This window comes from Hemitrygon akajei, chromosome 15 (genome assembly GCF_048418815.1).
Source record: "Hemitrygon akajei chromosome 15, sHemAka1.3, whole genome shotgun sequence".
Taxonomy (NCBI): domain Eukaryota; kingdom Metazoa; phylum Chordata; class Chondrichthyes; order Myliobatiformes; family Dasyatidae; genus Hemitrygon; species Hemitrygon akajei.
Genome location: NC_133138.1, coordinates 58,127,049 through 58,148,444, shown reverse-complemented (window position 1 = coordinate 58,148,444; position 21,396 = coordinate 58,127,049). Strand labels below are relative to the sequence as shown.

General features: G+C 36.5%; 1 protein-coding gene across 2 annotated transcripts in view; it reads left to right on the top strand.

Moving 5' to 3' along the window:
* Positions 1–220: 220 nt before the first annotated feature.
* The window catches only part of LOC140739378 (complexin-2), a 240,586-nt gene continuing 219,410 nt past the window's right edge, over positions 221–21,396 (top strand). The window contains exon 1 of one of the 2 annotated variants that reach the window (XM_073067630.1): positions 221–494. The gene's annotated coding sequence lies outside the window, so the exon portion shown is untranslated. Of the gene's footprint in view, positions 495–779; positions 899–21,396 lie in introns of those variants that run through there. The other variant, XM_073067632.1, reaches the window with a different exon arrangement.

The following is a 21,396-nucleotide window of genomic DNA, read 5'->3' as shown; positions in this document are numbered from 1 at the left end:
CATCTATATATCCAGTGTCTCTTGCAATGCTGGTTTATTTTCAGTACGGCATCTTTCGTACATCAGAACTCAGTAATGAATCACAAGTAATGCCCATTGCAACAAATGCCCTCATATAAACCGCCCTCTGCCTTAAATGTGTATTATATTTCCAACAATTCACAGTTTGGAGTTAATGGATGAAGAGCGTCCAAGCACTTCTTGCCTTCTACGAGACGGCGGGTCAACTGAAACTATAAACATTTTTTCGCCTGTACTGTTTTGCTTCCAGTTAATAATCACAGGATGGGAGGGAAGTGGTTATACATCCGATAAATGTACAGATGTGTCAGTTTATCGCAAGCAGACGGCATAACAAGCTATTTTTAGCAGTGTCTTTATTCCGGCAGCCGAACTGGGATAGAGCAGCAACCGAGGGGAACAGTCCTATCAGAATTGCAAAGCGCGGAAGGAGCTGTTTTTTCAGCACCAACGTCTTCAAAACGTCAAATAAGGTTTGCACCTTTTCTCCAACCTTTCAGTATCGACAAAATTACTATTTCCAGTTTCTTGTTTGAGGAATATCAATCCCATTTTCACACCAGGGCCCAACCTGGTTGCACTCCCAGGAATTCTACGTGTGCATGAAACCACGGTCACTGTGATTAATTACAATGTAGAACGGGGTTTTGTTGAATTCGGCGACCCTATAGATACGGGTGCTGAAAGTGTCCAAATTGTTATTATTTAATTAGATTTTAACCAGAACGCCTCACGCGAGTGGTTAAGGCTTTGTACCATTGTGTCTGTTACGTTTGTAAGGCATAGGGTGTAAATAATCCGGGACATGCACAGACCAAACGGAAACTTGAATGTGGGCCACAGATATTGAAGCCCGGGTAAACCGAACTGGCAAGAGGTATGTGCTCGTTGATTTCCCCAATTCTGTTAAAAAAAAACGTTTTCTACCGTATGCTCACTAAAGGTTAAGGGCTGTATTCAAGATTGAACGTTCCATTGTTAAGTTGAATCGCAGCACAGCTTCCGTAATGGCCCAGCTTCCCTCACCGTCCTGTGCATCCGTCAACCTGTATAATGACGTGGGATCGCACCGTTGCTTGTTACAGCAGCGATTAACATTAATATGCAGCGTGGCGTTTTAATGCACGGCGTAGCGTTGCTGAAAAAAAGTGTTGTCACTTCAGGATTTATACTTGCGATCAGGTAGTGTGTTTGATACACGGAGGTACAGAATGGCAATTGGTGTTCCCGGTTGTTTCTTATTCGCCAGTTAGAAACGAGTTAAATGGGTGCATCGAAAGATCAGAAATGCATTTACGCGACTGTTTATAAATTATTAATAATGTTTTCGTGCTTCAGTCAATTCTATATGGTGCAGATTTAGAATAACTTTCATAGTAAATATTGCGAATTCATCTACCAGTGAGTGACTTACACACTGCTCGTGTGGAGCTGTTTTTCTTTGTGTCAAATAAAATAGTTAGTGATGATATTAATTCAGCACCGAGGATCAACTACTAATACAGAGCAAGGAGATTGGATTTGTTGAAAAGATAGACGAAAGGCAGTTAGGAGTGTACGAAGGTTCTCGGGTTAGCAATATTGCTTTGGTAATGGGATTATACAGATAAATGCGAAAGTATCAGGCAGCTTTTCTGCTGATCTTCTACTTGACATTCAGTCATAAGCCTTCGAAAGCGCGCTGCTACCAAACGAACAGTCAATTAATTTAGGACTGAATTGCGCACGCCTGCCCCAAGAATAGATTAGTTATCATATTTAGGCTTTTATCTCCCAAAGATTGAATTTGTACGCAGACAAAAGTAAATACGTTTCTGCTTCTGGATCTTGCTCTTTCATAAGTGGAGATCATCTCAACGGATTACTTTGATTAGTTAGATAAGTCGGTTTATTTCACTATTAGACACGTTTTCACATTACAAATTGAATCTCATTTCCTATAAAATACTAACGATCACAGTTTCGCTGCACTAGAAATAATAGATAACAGGCTGCTATCTCCCCGCAATATTAAATAATGGATTGCTTACATATTCTTCAAATGTTAATGTTAACACTGCCAAACTTTCAACATAAATACATGTAATTGAAATATTCGGTTTCAATAAGATAAATCAGAAGAGTTTATTTTTATTTCCTTGCTAGAGCTTCAAAGAAGATAATTGCTTCTTTGAGCATATATCCTATAATAAGTATTTTTATTCTGTTTGCAACTATTCTTATCATTCAGAAATATTACAGTTAGCATGTTGTAGACCATGAATATAATATATTGCAAATATTAGCACAAAACAAAGAAAAAATTGTTGCAAAGTTAGATATTGGTCATGACATTTTCCATTGAAAGTCCTTTTTCCATCTGTGAAAATGACACTTCTAATTGTTAACATCAGAAAGTCTGCAGATGCTGCAAACCCAAAGCAACAGATGCAAAATGCTTGAGGAACTCAACTGGTCAGGCAGCATCTATGGAAAAGAGTAAACAGTCGATGTTTCAGGTGGAGACTATCACCTTCCAGCTAGCCTCTTTCCCCTCCTCCCAGCCCCCATCTTTTTATTTTGACATCTCACTCCTTCCTTCTCAGTGCCAAAGAAGGATCTGAGAACAAAATGTTGATTGTTTATTCTTTTCCATAGATGCAGCCTGACCTACTGAGTTCTTCCAGCATTTTGTGTGTGTTACTTCAAATTTCCACCAGTTTACTTCCACTTTAAGTTAACCTCCAGTACAATTGATAGGTGATATTCCTGATCTACAGTTTCACTTTTGTTAATGCTGGCCCTCTGAACATGGACCCAAAATACACAAGAACTGGTAGTTGGAGGGTCTGCCATAATCCCAAGAACTCACAGCTGAGACATTTGACAAAGCACGACAATCTAAAAACCCAGAGGTGCTAAAGTACCAGCCTAAAATTTTTCAATGCCAGTGAAAGGAAATGCAGGTAAAGGTCCCAAAAGGACAAGCTGTTGATCTGGGGCATCTGCTAGAATGAAAATTTGTTGACTTTTTAGTGAGACTATAGACACACTAAAAACATGTATCATACCCATTCAAGTGATCCATAGAATTTCATAGAAAATTATGGGTCATGTACTTTGATGACCTGCTCCTACCTTGCTGATAGAGGGTCTACCAACAAAATAGGGCTTAAAAGTATTAGGAAGAATTGGATTATAGGGAAGATTTAATATGTAGTTATAACAACAATCTACCATTATGTTATTTTACAAATTAATTTATTATTGTTAATGTAGTGTTCTCTGTTCAAAAAGTCATGGTTATGTCCCCTGCCAGAAACAACCATAGTCAAATAACAGAACTTTTCATTTTCCCCTTTTTATCAGAGTAATTACCTGTTCTATTTGCCTTTTTGTTCTTAAGGTATGCACTTTTGTATACAACATCTCCACCATATCTCCCAAATTTCTCTTCTAATCATTAAATCATTTGACCGATGAACATAAGCTCCCTTTTGGCTCCATACTCTCATTCCAATGATAAAAGATCTGAGAAGGATACAAAGAGGCCAATTGCTTCATAAAATTTTTTCAAAGCTTCTTTTACACAAGTCAGAATCACAATCCCGAATGTTTTCCTTCCATTGAACAGCCACACAATTAACTGGAAGAAACAAATGAGATTAATCCTGGAACACTTCATAGAAAAGAAAACTAATAAATTATTTTCTAATCACAAAGGCATCAAAACAAACTTCAGAAAATAAGTGGCAATATGAGTCATGATTCAGCATCACACCTACCTTTTTCCACAATAAATCAGTGTAAGTTAGGAAACTACCCATCTATTTTTGATACTTGCAGCTAATATATTTTCACTGCATAGATGGGCATCTTGCCACAGGTTGACCTGGTTATGTGAAGAAGAAATCTAACCTTGATCTTTAACTGTATAACTTATAAACAGACAAGCTATATTTGCCTTATTAATTTAATAGTCCATTCATTTAAACAGAACACCTTCAATATGTTAAAGACACCAAACAAATTACAATGTTCTTTTTTCAGAAGCACACTCTTCTGAAGCGAAATATACTAAATATATTAGTTTCCCCCCCCCTACAGAATTTCAAATATTAACTAAATATTTAAATTATCTGAAAACTTTTTGATATTTAGTTACTTGTAGCTTTCATCTGTTTGCCCAATACACCTTTTTGGAATTGTTCAATTCAAATGTTTGTCAATATTCTTAATTTAGCAATTGATTTGAAACATAGAACAGTACAGTGCAGTACAGACCCTTAGGCCCAGACTATTGTGCTGATCATTTAACCTACTGCAAGATCAATCTAATCCTTCTCTCTCACAAGCCCTCCATTTTCTTTCATCCATGTGCCTGTCTAAACATCTCCTTAATGGAAAAAGGATCTTTAATGGCCCTTAATATATCTGCCTCAACCACCATCCCTAGCATTGGGTATCATGCATATACCACTCTCTGTTAAAAAAAACTACCACTGATATCACTCCTATACTTTTCTCCAATCACCTTAAAAGTATGCTAACTCATATTATCATGCCAAAAAAGGCACCAGCAATCCACTATTTCTATGCTTCTCATCATCCTGTACACCTCTATCACGTCACCTCTCATCCTTCTTTATTCTAAAGAGAATAGCCCTAGCTTACTCAACTTTTCCTTTGGAGACATGTTCTCTAATCCAGGCAGCATCCTAGTAAATCTCCTCTGCACCCTTGCTAGAGCTTCCATATCCATATAAAGAGCTGAAAGGAATTTTCCAAATGTGGTCTAACCAGAGATTTATAGAGCTGCAACATTATCTCATTGCTCTTGAAATCAAGATCTTGACTAATGAAGGCCAAAATACCATATGTCTTCTTAACTACCCTATCAATCTGTGCGGCAACTGCGAGAGGTCTATGGACATGAACCTCAAGATTACTCTGTTCCTCCAAACTACTAGATACTCTGCCATTAACCCTGTATTCTGCCTTCAAGTTTGACCTTTTAAAGTCAATCACTTCAGCCTTTTCTGGATTGAACTCCATCTGCCACTTCCCAGCCTAGCTCTGCTTCCTATCAATGTCCTTTTGTAACTGACAACAACTTTGAACACTATCCATAACACTTGCAACCATTGTGTTATCTACTTACTTACTAATCTACCCATACACTTCCTCATCCAAGTCATTTATAAAAATCATAAAGAGCAGGGGTTCCAGAACTGATCTGTGCAGAACACCACTAGTCACTGACCTCCAAGCAGAATGAGCTCCATCTTCTGCCATCCTCTGTCTTCTGTAGGTAAGCTAATCCCAAATCCATGCAGTCACATCTCCTTGGATCCTAGGCCTCCTGAATTTCTGAATGAGTGTACCATGGGGAGCCTTGTTGAATGCCTTAGTAAAATCCATACACCACATTCAACACTCAACCTTCATTAATTTGTTTTGTCACTTTTTCTGAAGAGTCAGTGAAGCTTGAGAAGCATAAGCTGCCCCTCTCAAATCCCTAACCAGAATATGCTTCTCCAAATGCCTGTTAATCCTATCTTTAAGAATCCTCTCCAATAGTTTCCCCATCACTGATATAAAACTCACTGGCCTATAATTCTCAGGATAATGCTCATTAACTTTCCTGAACAAAGGAAAAGCATTTGCCATCCTTGAATCTTCTGGTACTGCTCCTATTGTCAATGAGGGTAAAACGTTCATCACCAGCAGTGCAGCATTTTCTTTCCTCACTTCCTGTAGTACCCTGGGGTTAATCCCATCCAGTTCTGGGGACTTACCTATCCTTATGCTTTCCAAAAATTCTAGTACATCCTCTTTCTTAACCTTGACTTGTTCCAGCATTTTATCTTGTACTACATTGACCACTTTTATCACAGTCCCTCTCACTGGTGAATACTGAAGCAAAGTGTTCATTATGGTCCATACCTTCTCCGACTCTAGGCACATGTTTTCATTTTCATTTATATCCCTGACCATTCCAACCCTCACTCTAGTCATTCTCCTGTTCTTTACATACGTGAAAACAAACCTCGAGTCTCCTTAATCCTAGTCACCAAGGCACTTTTATATCTTCTTCTACTTCCCCTAAGTCCCTTCTTAAGTTCCTTCCTGGCTACCTCACAATTCTCAAGAGCCCTGTCTGAGCTTTGTTTGTTAAGCATTAAGTAGGCTCCCTACTTCATCTTGACTAAATATTCCACCTCTCTGGTCAACCATGGTTCCTTCACTTTACCATTCTTTCCTTGCTTGAATAGGAAAAACTATTCCCAATCCTATACAAGTGCTCCCTAAGCAACCTCCACATTTCCATTGTACATTTTCCTGAGAATGTCTGCTCCCAATTTACACTCCCACATTCCTGCCTAATAAGATTTTAAAATACTTTCAAATGTCAGTCACGATCCTTGCATAAAGTAATATTGTTATGTCAATCATGCTTCAATCCTCAGAAAACTTGGTTTATTGAATGTACAATTAACGTGTCTTATAATTAAGTAATTCATTTTAATCCTCCAGTAATAATAATCCTCCAGTTTAGCTGTTTGCCACTTTAGTTCATTCACATTACTGCCCTTCACTTTAATGTTTGTGTGATTTACAGAAAACAGATGGTGATGGGTGTTGCGGAGGGAGAAGATGGCTGGTGGGTTAATCAATTTTCATCATTTATTCTTTACAGGCATACAGAACCTCAGCTGCTTGGGTATTAAGTTTCAAAACATCCAAAAAAGAAAAGAGATTTATGGTTAAAATTTCTATCTTGTTCCAAATGAAAGCTTGTTTTAATTTAATGTTACATTGGACCAGATAATCACTGCCATTGGAGAGCATAACCTGGAAAAGTATTAAATAAGTTAACATGAGAACTACTATTTGTGAATCATGCAACTCAGAAGCTCATAGCCTCTTGATTCAAATTCTCATCACTTCAGAATACTCACAACAACCAAAAAACAATACTGCTAAAGTAAATTGTGAGGGATGCTGGAAATGTGAAATAAAAACAACAAAGGCTAGAAATAGCAGGACAGGCAGAATTTGTGGAGAGACAATCAGAAGTTAATATTTTGGACCAATGCTCATTTTTATTTTGACATTAAGCATTGTCTGTTGATGATTATAATAACAACATTCTTACCATTCCAAAGCAATGCAAGATATGAGTTCAATACCCTAAAATATGACTGACTGCTAAAACAAAATTAGTATACTTGTCGAATATTGCAAGCTTTGATCTTGGTGCTGTGGTAATGAAAGGTTGCCTTGGTAACACAATTCTACACCTCTGTTTTTTCTCACCGTACAAAAAATTGTTTGATAATACAATGAGATGAATCCATATGTGGTTACAAGACTTTTGTTCAGTTTCCATTTCAGATTATAAGAAACTTAATATACTTAACAAGAAAACTTTGGAAGTATGAGTAATAGCTGATTCCCAAAAAATCTGTGCATGGAGCATCAAGGATTAAATTTTTGAGGTTGAAGGTAATTACTGAAATTGAAGAGGCAATAGTAGTCATAAATCAAACCAACTCTTTACAATTTTGTTGTTTAAAAATATATCTATAGTCAGTATCATAAAATATATATTAGTTACATGCCTTCGATAAACCTTCAGCTTCTGCTTGACAGAGCATTTAATCCAGCTGAGTACTTGACAGGCTTTTGGTACGCTACTGTTCACTAATTCTACACAACTTGTGGGAATCAAATCCTGCTAATATCAAAGTTGGGTCATTGGCTTGTAAGTATTTTTTTTTTATATTTCTATAGATAGCACTTAACATGATAACCAGCAAATCAGAAATGAAATGAGCCAAGTACCATGCAGTTTCCAAAACGATTAATAATAAAATCTAAATTAAATCCTAGCTTTGATGACATATGATGACTAAGTAGTTTAAGATTTTTTAAAAAATCAAGCAGTAGATTTTATCAAATAGTTTTGAATTTGGTAAGATACATATTACACATGAATCTAGATATGTAGTTACAAAGCATTTATAAACAAATAAGACCATAATGTATACATTGTCCCCCAGTGCATTTATTTGCCATTGTGCCATCTACATCTGTGCTCTCTCCTCCTCCATTCCTATCTAGCAGTAGGTCAGGAGTCCTGTAACCTCAATCTTCCAACTCTTTTGCATCACATTCAATGATTCAGTTATTGCTGTTTCTAACATAATGCTGCCACAGCACTCTGTCTCCCTTTCAGCACTCTGATTGGACTTTTCTCTTCTGAATACCTTGTAGATCTACCAAAACCCATTCCCTTTCACATAGCAACCTTGCGACCATCCCCAGCAGGTATAACACTTTTCCTTGCATTTCCCCTTCCTGACAGCCTGGCTGTAAACATAACCTAGGGCTGAAGCAATGACTTCATTGTACTCCTTTCATTTTGGTGCACTTCCATCATCTTCTGAGAACGAGATTTTTTTTATAGATCAGAAGGACATGAATGTAGATTGGATTCTCTAGAACACTCAACTTTCACTCAGTCTGCAAATGTGAAGTCCTACCACTTTAATTCTTCACCCAAATTTTATTCTGAACTTTGCCTTTGATCAATGCAGCATATTACACTTTGTGCACTAAACATTGCAATCAACAATCTGCCTTTTTAAATCTCACGTTTCTAGCAGCTTTCCACTTCTGACAATTTCAACTTCAATCATCTTCTCCCTTTATCCTTTTTTTTGACCCCCTCCACCTTTTCAGTTGGCTCCGGCACCACTATTATTGCATTGTCCCTCCTGTCCTTCAGATGCCCTGTACTCTCTAGTCCTCCCACACGAAAAGCTGGAGGAATTCAGGAGCGTCCGGAGGAGGCTCATGAGAGGAAGCTTGCCCGATCTGAGGAACTGGTCAGTGACTGCCAGAGGCAGGGATGTTAAAGTGGGCTGCAGAGGCCCTGCTGGACAGTCTCTTCTCAGAGCTCTCTCTGTGCATTGGGCATCGCTGGTGCAAGGAGGCAGAGGGCCATCAGCAACATTACGACGACAGCAGAGAAAGTCTCAAGATGGCTCTGGATGAAGAGAGCAGGTCCATGGGGATCTACAACACATGCTACCTGAACACAAGTCTTGGCTTGATCAGTCAAGGCTGGGTCTCCTGGGTGAGGGTGTCTGATGTTGAAAGACCCGAAACACCCGATAACCTCAGGTTACGTCACTGATGATGTGATCAAAGCATCGTGAAATGTATTCTTCAAAAAACCAGGCCAGGCAGCATCTACAGAAAAGCATAATCACTTGCCGTTTACTGTTTTCCATAGATTCTGCCTGGCCTGCTGAGTTCCTCCAGCATTTTGTGTGTGTTGCAGATTTCCAGCATCAGCAGATGGTCTCGTATTTGTGACTCTCCATTCCTTCCCATGTTTCCTTGAAGTTCAAAACTTGTTTCATCTGTAATTTTGTCCAGTTCCAATGAAAGGTATATTACCCCCTCAAAAAAAATAAACTGTTTCCCTCTCCCTACTTGGTTGTCCTGCTGTGCTTTGCATAATATTCAAATTTTTGTTTATAATTAATCAGAGTTGCTACCATTCTGTCGCACTTAATAATTTTCTTGTCACAACAGCTTTCTGCTGAATTGACTACATGCTACTTTGAATTTAAAGGGGAGTTTGCTTTTGTAGACAGGGTAAACTTTACAGAGTGCTATCAACACAGAAGAAAGTTGAAAGAACAGGGAAAAGAAGAAAGCAAAAACAGTACACTTTAGCAAAAGAACAATGTTCTTTGTCAACAACAAAAAACCCCACAGAAATTCAAATCACTGAAGTTGCAACAACAATGACTTTCACCAAGATATACAAAAGGAGGACAATTGACAGGAATATTGCTTTGGATTGGACACAAGCTGTGATGTTTTTATTCTTCTGAATGATAATGCCTGTCTTTGTGCAAGGTTACTCAGTCCTTAAAATTATGTTAGCAGAAATCCATACAGCATAATACAAAATGCTATTAACTACATACAGGAATTGTAGACTCTCATTGTGAGATATATTTAAAATATAAGGTGAAATTTGACTTTGGTGGCTATAACTAAACATATGCAAGTGTATTGAACATTAATAAGTCTCAATTTTTTTTTATCAATGTCAGTTTAACTCTATGTTAAAAATGTTTTCAATTGGCAAGCAAAAATCTCACATTCCTTAAATTTCGGGAATTATTTCCTCAACAATGGACAATGTAATACTGGTATAATGCTCATCTTTTAGAAACATAGAAAACTTACAGCACAATACAGGCCCTTCAGTCCACAAAGCTGTGCCGAACATGTCCTCACCTGAGAAATTACCTAGGGTTACCCATAGCCCTCTATTTTTCTGAGCTCCATATACCTGTCCAGGAATCTAAACCAATATTAAAGGCCAACACTTTTGATCACTACATTCTTTTCACTGCTGATAAATTCAGGATACAAAGATCAAACATTTTGCATTTGAAATGAATAGTGCATAGATCAATGACAATGATATGTTAGGTTGAATCTCAGTGTAATTTATCACAATAGACAATTATTTTGGGTTTTGTAACATGAGCCGTAAGGCACATTACAATGCAACATAGTGATACTGTATCATGAATTACATTTAAGTAGGTTCAGAAATGTATTTTACCCCATTTTGCTGGCAAATTGAAAAATTGCAGAAATAATGGTGGTTATCCCATCGCATATACTAAACATTTGGGCAATGATATTTCACAAAGATTGTAGTACTGTGAAGAAGTCTACCAATAGATTTATTATTTGGTACCATGTAATTATAAATTATGTGTTTGCTGATGTCAGAGAAAGATACTTCCACTTCCAATGTCCAAGAATATTAATTATCCCGTTTATTCTGGTACTAAATGAACTACTCAGCTTTCAATATAAAATGCAGCAGTATGTTATATGTTCTTAACAAAGATACTGTGAGTAGCAGCCTTAATGAAGAAGATAGAGAAACTCAAATCAGAGAAAAATACACTAGAGAATTTTTAAAAATACAGAGTAATTCATTTGAAGTAGGATCCAGAAATGCAGTTTGCATTTTGTCTCCTATCCACCCATTTGTGTCCTTAATTGAATTTCAGCTCGGTGTAAGAATTATGCTTTTCTATTTAAGTCAACCACCAATTGCAGAATAAATGCTTTCAGCTCTGGAGAAATTCTAAATTAGCTGAATTAAAACATTTAAAAGAATACTCCAGAAACAATACTGAGCAATCCACTATATGGTAATTTCAATCCGTGTGTAAGAAGAGCAAGCCTAGCCAATGATTTCCATGCATCAAATCAGGATTACCATCAGGAACCAGGCAGCTGTGCATACTGATTTTATGGTATCAAACACAGAGAATGGTTTAGATAATATGACAGAATATATATGTACCAGTCATAAAGGAAGAAACATTATCGTATTGGTCAGTGTGCAGAAACAACAAATGAGGGTAATGGATGTTCTTTTTTTCCAGTGTAATACACTTTATGATACCAGATATTTTATAGATCTAGTAGCATTGCAAAGTCTGCTTCATTTTTCACAGTGGTGAATTACTCACTTAATGACTGTGCATATCGATCTGAATGCATGTTTATATTAATGTTCCATTTATGCAAAATGAATCTAACCAAGACTGTAGGTTATAACAATATTGTTTAATAATTGATCTTGTATTTGGTTGCTGCATTCAAATATTGCAATTAGAAGCAATTAACCAACTGTTGGTCAGGAGACTGCAGGGTATATGTATTACAATGAAAACATGTTTTTAGCCAATAAATGGCTTTTTACAAGATATCATATTAATTGAAATACTAAGGATTCAGAGCTCTTCTAACTTTTTTTGTTTCTTGCAACCATATCCCTTTTTCTCCTTAGTGAGAATAATTATCACTATTTACATTATTCACCATATTGCAACCAGGTACATTTTGGGTCACAGTTGCTTGGTTTTGATGATTGCACATAAGACCATAAGACTAAAAGACATAGGATCAGAATTAGGCCATTCAGCTCATTGAGTCTGCTTTACCAGTCCATCATGACTGATTTATTATCCCATTCTCCTGCCTTCTACCCATAATCTTTGATGCCCTTACTAATCAAGAACTTACCAACCTTTGCTTTAAATATACCCAATGAAATGGTCTCCACAGCCACTGTACCTAGACCTTATCACTATAGGAAACATTCTCTCCAGACATGTTCTATATAGGCCTTTCAATATTCAATATGTTTCAATGAGATCCCATTTTTCATACACCTAAACTTCAGTGAGTAGAGGCCAGAGCCATCAAACACTCATCATTGCTGCAACTATTCCCATTAATTTCCTCTGGACCCTTTCCAATTTCAGCACATCCTTTCTGAGATAAGGGACCCAATGATGATAAGATTCTCAGCATTTATTTGCTGTGAAAATGCACTCTTCGGAGTATGCAGAAATTTTGAAGGTGCTGTCAGTGATCCCTGGCCTCCTCCCTAAGTATCTGTTACTTTGCAATGTAATCCATAGAAATCATTATATAGTTAAGAGAGTATTTAATGAAGTATCTTCATGTAAAATACCTCCAAAGCAGTATGCATTGATGCACATGCTTTCAATGGTGTACTCATGCCATAATTCCCATTTCTTTTAATTTTAAATCCATTGATGTTGCTAATTTATTTATGTTTAAATTTATTTCCTTTAAACTATGCATTTCAAAATATTTATTTAAAAATAATTTTTACTTTTAATTTTCAGGTTCTACTTTACTCTTTTTGTTCCTTTTTTATCTTGCACTCTTATGAAATATCATTTAAAATATTTTATAATGCACTTATTACTTCCTGATTTGCTGTCTGAGAATTCTTTAAAGTAATTGGCCAAAGGAGCCAGATTGTCGAAGTTATATTGCCTGGACTCTGGGATCTTATGGAACTTGTATTCAGCAACTGACTTAAGAATGAATGGAAAAGCATGTCATGGAGTTTGACGGATCTTTGTGAACAACTTTCTTTGAAACTAGCAGCAAACATGGCTGCTCTGTCACTGATCACAAAATGCAGGCTGTTCTGTAAAGTTCTCCTACCATTCTCCTCTTGTCTTCCCCAAATGATCTAGTTAAAATAACTTGGTACTTAGATATAGGGCATATTGCCATGTTTAAATGTTTATATAGAGGAAACTGAAACAGCGGTACAGGTCATAACAAAATCCTCCAATAATCAATCTTGAAGTTAGTTGCTGCATTCAAATTTTGTTCCCGAATACAATTAGAAACAAATCAGCTGTCAATACCAGAGGTACAAATTTGCCTTGATCACAATTGCAAATTGTCTTAACATTCATTTGTAACTCTCCTATTAGCTAACAGTGAAGTGGTTTTTCCCCTCAAATCAATTTAAGCAATTTCAAATTTATATGATCCAATGCAATCAGACTGTGAAAAAAATTAGATTTATTTGTTCAAATTATTAAAAAGATTCTTTTCTATGATTTGCTTGGTAACTTAATTAATTTATTTTTGTAACAATTGGATATGGAAAGCAGGTTTTTTATTATGGATATCCAGTCCATCAATTATGAGTAATCTCATTTATTCAATCACTGAAGGTAGTGTACAGGAACTATACTTAAACATTTATTAGCGTCATGGCCAAACCTTAGTCAAACTTTTACAAAATCATATAATGAAAGAGCTTTTAATACATACCTGCTAAAATCTCTTGGTGTAATGAAGAAGGAAGTGAATGTACTTGAACACCATTCCTAAATTGGTGTAATTGGTTAAATATCTCAATTTTGACCAATGGGTAGAAAAGCTTTGAAGATTGGGAGCCCCATATGGGGAAATGACACTTGAACTAGAATAAAAGATTACAGAAAGCTTAAAGGTAAGTTGACTTGGGTATGATTCATTTACAATTTAAACTTCTCCATTCTTTTTGTATTAGTTTGGCTGCTTTTGCCTGGACTGTGCCAATTCTGTTAGATTTATGCTGTGTTACTAACAGTAGCAAAAGGAAGTGATCCATACATATTAATGAAAAACTTCTTTTGTTGCATATTTTTATGTATTTATAACTGCAACTGCTTGTAACTGTTGTAGCCATCAGAGTCAATTCTAATTGAATTCAGTAGCATACATGAGCATAAGAAATAGGTAATGTATCAATGAAATTGCCTATAAACCAAGTTCTTGTCAAAGTCACAATGACAAATACAACTAAACAAATTAACCTGATTGAGGCAAATGCTACAAAGCAAGTGCATGGATGACCTGAAAGGAAACCTCGGCAGCAAAGTGGCAGAGCTAGAAGAGATGCTTTCTCACAGCTCCAGCATCCCAGGTTCAATCTTCACCTCCTGTGTTGCCTGTGTGTAGTGTAGTTTGCATAATTTCCTTGAGACTGCATAGATTTCCTCAGAGTGCCCTGATTTCATCCCAAGAGCCTGCAACTAGTTAGGTTGATTGATGTCTAGAAATTGATCCTGGTGTGTAATTGAGTGATAGCATTAGGGGGTAAGATGATGGGAATGAATATTGAATAAAGATAGGGATTAAGTGTTTAATTTGTATAAATGGATATATTGGTTGAAGTGGACTTTGTGAGTAAATGACCTGTTGCATTGTCACATGGCTGTATCAAATATGAAGGGAGATCTACAGGGAGAAGGAAATGAAATGGAATTGGCTAGATACTCAATTGCAGCTTCAGGAGTGTGTGACTGAATGGGGAGATTATTGCACCTTCCCTCTGAAGGCACAGGACAACTGAATCTTCATTATCAGGACCTTCAGGATGGGGTATCTTTCAGGCTTTCAAAACTATCCTGAGACTTGACATTGAACACTTTAATTTTCAGGAGCATTTGGTCCACTTGAGCTAAGAAAGCAGCAGCCAATGAATGTTTGTGGGCTGAATTTGCCCTTGTCTGCACAAGGATCACTAGGTAAATTTAGATGATGGCAAGCAGTAATTAGTCCCAAAACCAAGGCTACTTGATTTCAGTTTACTACTTTTTTGCCAAAATAGTTCTGGAGTTTCTATTTACAGTGCCTATAAAAAGTATTCACCACCCCCCCCCCTCCCCACCACCCACCAGGAAGTTTTAACGTTTTATTATTTTACACCGTTGAATCACAATGGATTTACTTTGGCATTTCTAACACTGATCAATATAAAAATACTTCTGTGTCAAAGTGGAAAGCAGGTCACTACAAAATGATCTAAATTAATTACAAATATAAAACACAAAATAATTGATTGCATTAAGTATTCACCCCTTTTAATATGACACACCAAACCATCACTGTTGGAGCCAATTGGTTTTAGGAGTCACATAATTAGTTAAATGGAGATCTGTTTTTGGAGCCCTTTACACAGTCAATGTGTTTCAATTGATTTCTGTAAAATACACCTGTATCTGGAAGGTCCAACTGCTGGTGAGTCAGTATCCTGGCAAAAACTACACCATGGGACAAAAGAACAAGCAACTCCGCAAAAAGGTTACTGAAAAGCACAGGTCAGGAGATGGATACAAGAACATTTCCAAGTCACTGAATATCCCTTGGAGTACAGATATCAAGAAATGGAAAGAATATTGCACGGCTGTAAATCTGCCCAGAACAGGCCATCCTCAGAAAATGAGTGACTACAAGAAGGGGACTAGTGAGAGAGGTCACCAAGAGACCTATGGCAGCCCAAGAGTAGTTACAAGCTCTAGTGGCTGAGATGGGAGAGACTGTTCATACAACTACCATTGCCTGGGTGCATCACCAGTTGTGGCTTTATGGGAGAGTGGCAAAGGGAAAGCCACTGTTGAAAAAAAAACCTCACATGAAACCTTGGCTAGTGTTTGCCAGAAGGCATGTGGGAGACTCTGAAGTCAGCCGGATGAAGGTTTTATGATCTGATGAAAGAAAAATTAAGCTTTTTGTCCACTAGACTAAATGCTATGTTTGGTGTAAGCCGAACACAACGCATCATCAAAAACACACCGTCCCTATTGTGAAGCACGGTGGTTGCTGCTGTGGCAGTGCTTCACTGGTAGAGGGTAAAATGAATGCAGCAAAATACAATTTAATCTTGGAGGAAAACCTGATGCAACCTGTAAAAGAACTGTGACTTGGGAGAAAATTTGTTTTCCAGCAGGACAATGGTTCCAAGCGTAAAGCCAAATCAACACAGGAATGGCTTAAAAACAACAAAGTTAATGTCCTGGAGTGGCCAGGTTGGAGTCCAGACCATGATCCAATTGAAAATTTTTGGCTGGACTTGAAAAGTCTGTTCACTCATGATCCCCATGCAATCTGACAAAGCTTGAGCAGTTTTGTAAAGAAGAATGGGGAAAAATTGCAGTGTCCAGATGTGTAAACCTGATAGAGACCTATCCACACAGACTCAAGGCTGTAATTGCTACCAAAGGTGCATCTACTAAATATGACTTGAAGGGGATGAATATTTAAGCAATCAATTATTTTGTGTTTAATTAATTTAGATCACTTTGTAAAGAACTGTTTTCATTTTGACACAAGAGTCTTTTTCTGTTGATCAGTGTCAGAAAAGGCAAATTAAATCCACTGTGATTCAATCTTGTAAAACAATAAAACATGAAAATTTCCCGGGGTGAATACTTTTGATAGGCATTGTAAATTGTCCTAATTCCTACTTTAATTTCATTGGGTAGTTGTCTGCATCAGGAGAAGCAGAAGGAAATGGTCGCTGTGCTTAAGTACAGGCTGATCTTTCTAACATTGAGAGGAGTGCCTCCTGCTTTCCACATAGACAAATGGCCTATCCTGACAAACAGCATTCCAACCGACGGTGCAAGACATATGGTTTGTAACTTCCAGGTAGCTTCTGAGAATAGAAGTCCAATAGATTAGAGTTTTCAATGCATCATGGTGCTTGTTAATTGCTCTCCTTTCATCTCTAAGTAAATCATTCAAAAGAAAAAATGTCATTTAATACTTGTGGAAATCCTTTTATTATAATAATTATAATAACCTCTTGCATTCTTAGTTCATTATATTGCTTTTTTGAGTTATCACTTTTCAGGCAAAATATTAATAATTGAATTGCATTTAGATTATCGAATGTAATAGAAAACTATCACATCCTGCTATTAGTCTATGATTGCTATTAAGATCCTAGCAAAGCACTCTAATGTGACTATAAACAGAAACAGTGAACGTTACCCATATACTCTGCCACTACGCTGTAAATGCAAAGGAGATCAATCAGCCTCTGACAGTGAAACATTTGTGTATCTGATTTGATCCTTTAGTAGGTAATGGCTTTCAAAAGAGTTACAATAGAAGCTGCAACAAATCTGTGTCTGAAACGCTGATAAATCTGCACTATGTATCCAGTACTTTTGAATTCCAAGGGGAATCATTTGGACTCTTTGACAGTAAATAGTTCCTGTTTTTCAAATATAAAAATTAAATGTATCATCACTAAATTACCTATGTTTATGTTTACTGCCATGAAATAAGACCTTATGTTTATGTTGGTAGTTATAAAGCAGGATAATCTAGTTAGTAGTCAGGTATAAAAATATGGAATCTTACTGATAGTTAATATAAAAACTTATGCAAGATGTTAACATATTAAAATAAAGACCATCTAAAAGCCTATGATTATATTGTGCATCTTCACCAACATAATAAGCATTTAAACTGATTAGATTAAAAGAAGTTTAATTAAAGATCTAAATAGTTTAAAATCAATATGTATGTTGTAAATTTAATAAACATTTCATTTATATATCACCTTCATGACTTCAGGGAGTTCCTAATTATATTACAGCCAATGTTTATTCAAATGCTATCATCGCTTTAACATCTTGAAGCATCACAAATAATTTGTGCAAACAAGATCCCACAAATAACAATAACCCATTTACAGATGTTGGTTGAAGTGTTGATATTATTAGTCAGAACACCAGTAAGATCTCTCATGATTTTTTGTCACAAGTGCCAAAGAATTATTTAATGCTCAAGAAATGCAAGACAAGTGCATGATCTTGAATTAAAAAGTTATATCAGTTACTACAAAGAATTAGCCTAAATTTCTGAGCTGAACTCTACCTCAATTATCTACAAACTGATGTTCACTGCAAAGATAATTCATCTTCTATACAATACATCACTAGCCTTAGTTAATTCAACATTCTACTGGTCATATTTTATCCTACTCCAAGTCTTTCTTAGTCATTGCTCTCACCATATTCAGCTTATATTGGCCTTTTGTTCTCAAGTGCCCCAGATTTAAAATTTCTGTCCTTTCTTTTAAACCATGTATGCTGATGCACTCTTCCCCACACAACCATTTTTTAAAAACTATCTTTTGACTCAAAATGTTCTGCCTCCTAAATTGCACACCACTTTGCACATCAGGAAGCTGACACACAGAGTATAATGAGGGAAAATATAATGTTATTGACTTTGGAAGGGAGAATGACAAGCAAATTATAAGTATAAACTGAGTGAGATACAAAATTCCACAGTGCTTAAAGATCTAGGTGTTCTACTACAAGAAAACAAATTTAGCATGTAGTTACAGCAAATAAAAAGCTAATGGAATGTTGTCTTACTGCAAAGGAGTATGGAGTATAAAAGTCAGAAAGTTTTGATGTAACATTGCAAGATATTGGTGAAACTGTATGTGGAGAAACACAAAGTTTTGCTTTCTATATTTCAAGATTCGGGAATCGTTTATTATCAAAGCATATATAGATTATACAACCCTGTGATTTGCGCGCTGACAGGTAGCCACAAAGCAAAAAAACCGAAAGAACACAATTAAAGGTAAAAAGAGAATAAAAATAAAAGACCAACCTTTGATGCAAAAGAGAAAAAAAAATCATGCAAACAATTGAAATAAACAGCGAATTTGAAGGAAGAACGTGCTTAAGCTGAATGTAATTCTGAAAATCCTCACGGGATTGATTCTCAAAATGAAAAGGCTAAAATAGGAGTAAAGTTTGCAGCTGTTTGGGTGGGCCTATGCTGAGTTGAATTTAGAAGAATGAGAGAAGATTTTAAAGAAAATTGAAAGGGTGGGTGCTGGGGAATTATTTCTCCAAGAGGGGATATTTAAATGAAGGGAACATACTTTCAAAGTAATGCTTGCGAGTTTCAGTCAGCAGTGAAGAGCAATCTTGGAGTACTCTACTCTAGAAGTCATGGAGGCAGGTTCAATATATTTATTCAAGGGAGAGATTGATGGGCATTCAGACTACAAGGGGTTGAGAGCTATGTTGAGGATGGGGGGGAAGTAGCATAAAGGTCAAGATTGTATTAATTATAATCTTATTGAAAAGTAGTAGAGGCTCAATTCCCTATTCCAGTCCTTTATGTTCTTTAGCTCGAATTCTAATGTCAGAATGCAGTGGTGGCTTTCCTACCTGTATGAACAGTTAATTGGAATTTGGCAAAAGGTTTGTTAAACTTCCTCCTCCAGCAAGAAATAAGTTTAGATTTTCCTTCTAGAGTTATTATACTTTTATCCCATAGGCAATTCTGTAATCCAAAGCCTTAAGTATCAAGTTTATGAATGGGAGCAAGGAACAGATGATTCTAAAGTGGTCCGCAGTAACTTTCTGTCCAGCTCATAGAGGAAAATGGACCATTTCACGTTTATGTGTCTGAGAAGTTTGAGTATTGCACTGCGGCAGCTGATAATTTTCCAGCTCTCATTACTATCCACTAGACAAGAGTTCAATTCTACAACTGGATGCAAGCCTAGACTGTCCAACTTTTCCATCACATGACAACCCATTTATTTCAGGTGTTAGCCTAATAAAGTTTCCCTGACTGCTTCCAACACGTTACCATTGCACCTTAAATAGGGGGAACGAGCAGTTTACACAGATTCAGGAAGTATGGCCTCACTCACTCTCTGGATTCAATCCCAAATTTAGAAGTAATATTATTGTCAGCTTTCCTAACTACTTGCTGTACCTATGTACTAGCCTTTTATGAAGTACAAAGGGCACCCAGATCCTTTGGCATTTCAAAATGCAAAAATCTCTCACTGTTTAGGTAAAGTCTTCTTAACAACTTACTTTCCTACCATGGTCAAATTTAACATTTATACCTTTAGTGTCTTCATCCATGTCATGAACACAAATTGACAAAATGTTGAGCGTCCAACATCATGATGTATGTCTTACCACATGTTACATCTTGCCAACCAGGTAAAGACTCTTTCATGTCAAATTTCTCGTTCCTGTTAGCCATCAATCTTCTATCTACATAAATACACCATGAAACCATTATGAATGAATCAAATTGCACATACACCTTTCAATGGTTTGTTCAATGCTGAATTTGAAATTAATAAATTCTACATACAAATTAAACCCTTCCTTAAAGAAATGGATAACAATGATTTTAAATCTAGCAAAGTGAAAAGCAGTTTTCACTTTTCATAATAATTCCCTCTGCTCCCAGCATGCTCAGTTGCACTCATTTTTATTTTAAATATCTTTCAAAATGGAAACATTATGACTCAATACACCCACACTTACACAGCTTTGATTTCAGTTGCATAAAGAAATAGATTACTCTTTGAAAAGTTTAGCTAAGACTCCTTTGTAAAAAGAGTCTTTGAATGTATGCTATGAGACACACTACACACAGTAAATTAACGTGATCTTTCTAAAGCTCATATACAGTGTAGAGAATGACCATTAAGTTGAAATGGGATTTCAGGACGTCTTCTCCTGTTGCAGGAACATCAATGCTATTTTTAGTACTTGAATGAGATCATCCAAATCAGCTTAAAACTGGGGGTTAAAACTGTCACCAAGCAGCTTACTCACACACTGTACCTCATTTGAGGAATTAAAGAAAAGCTTCTGTTATTTACATTCTAATGCATTACAGATTGAGTACTTAAGAGCTGACCTCCTGTTCTAATCTGGTGTTCATTGATACCGCATTCAGATATCACCATCCTATTACTTTGGTCTTAATTCATTTTGAGATCAACTATTATCTGGAATTGCAGGCCACAATGTGTTGCCAGGATACAGGTACAGCCACAAATGAAATGTAACCAAGTGGTGCCATTCAAGAAAAGCAGATCCATATGTATCCTAACCAGCAGTCTAATAGGAACAGCTGCTTTTGAGCAAGTCCACATCTGACATGTGGAAGGTGCTTAAAGATCAACTGTACAGAGTATGTGACGGGTATATTCCAGTAAGAAGGGTGACAAGGTAATAGAACCTTGGATATTGAGAGAGGTGATGAATTTAGTCAATATGAAAAAGGAAAAGTATGTAAAGCTTAGGAAGATATAATCTATCTGAGCCCTTGAGGATTATAAAAAAAAAGCCAGAAAAGAACTCAAGAAGGAAATTAAGA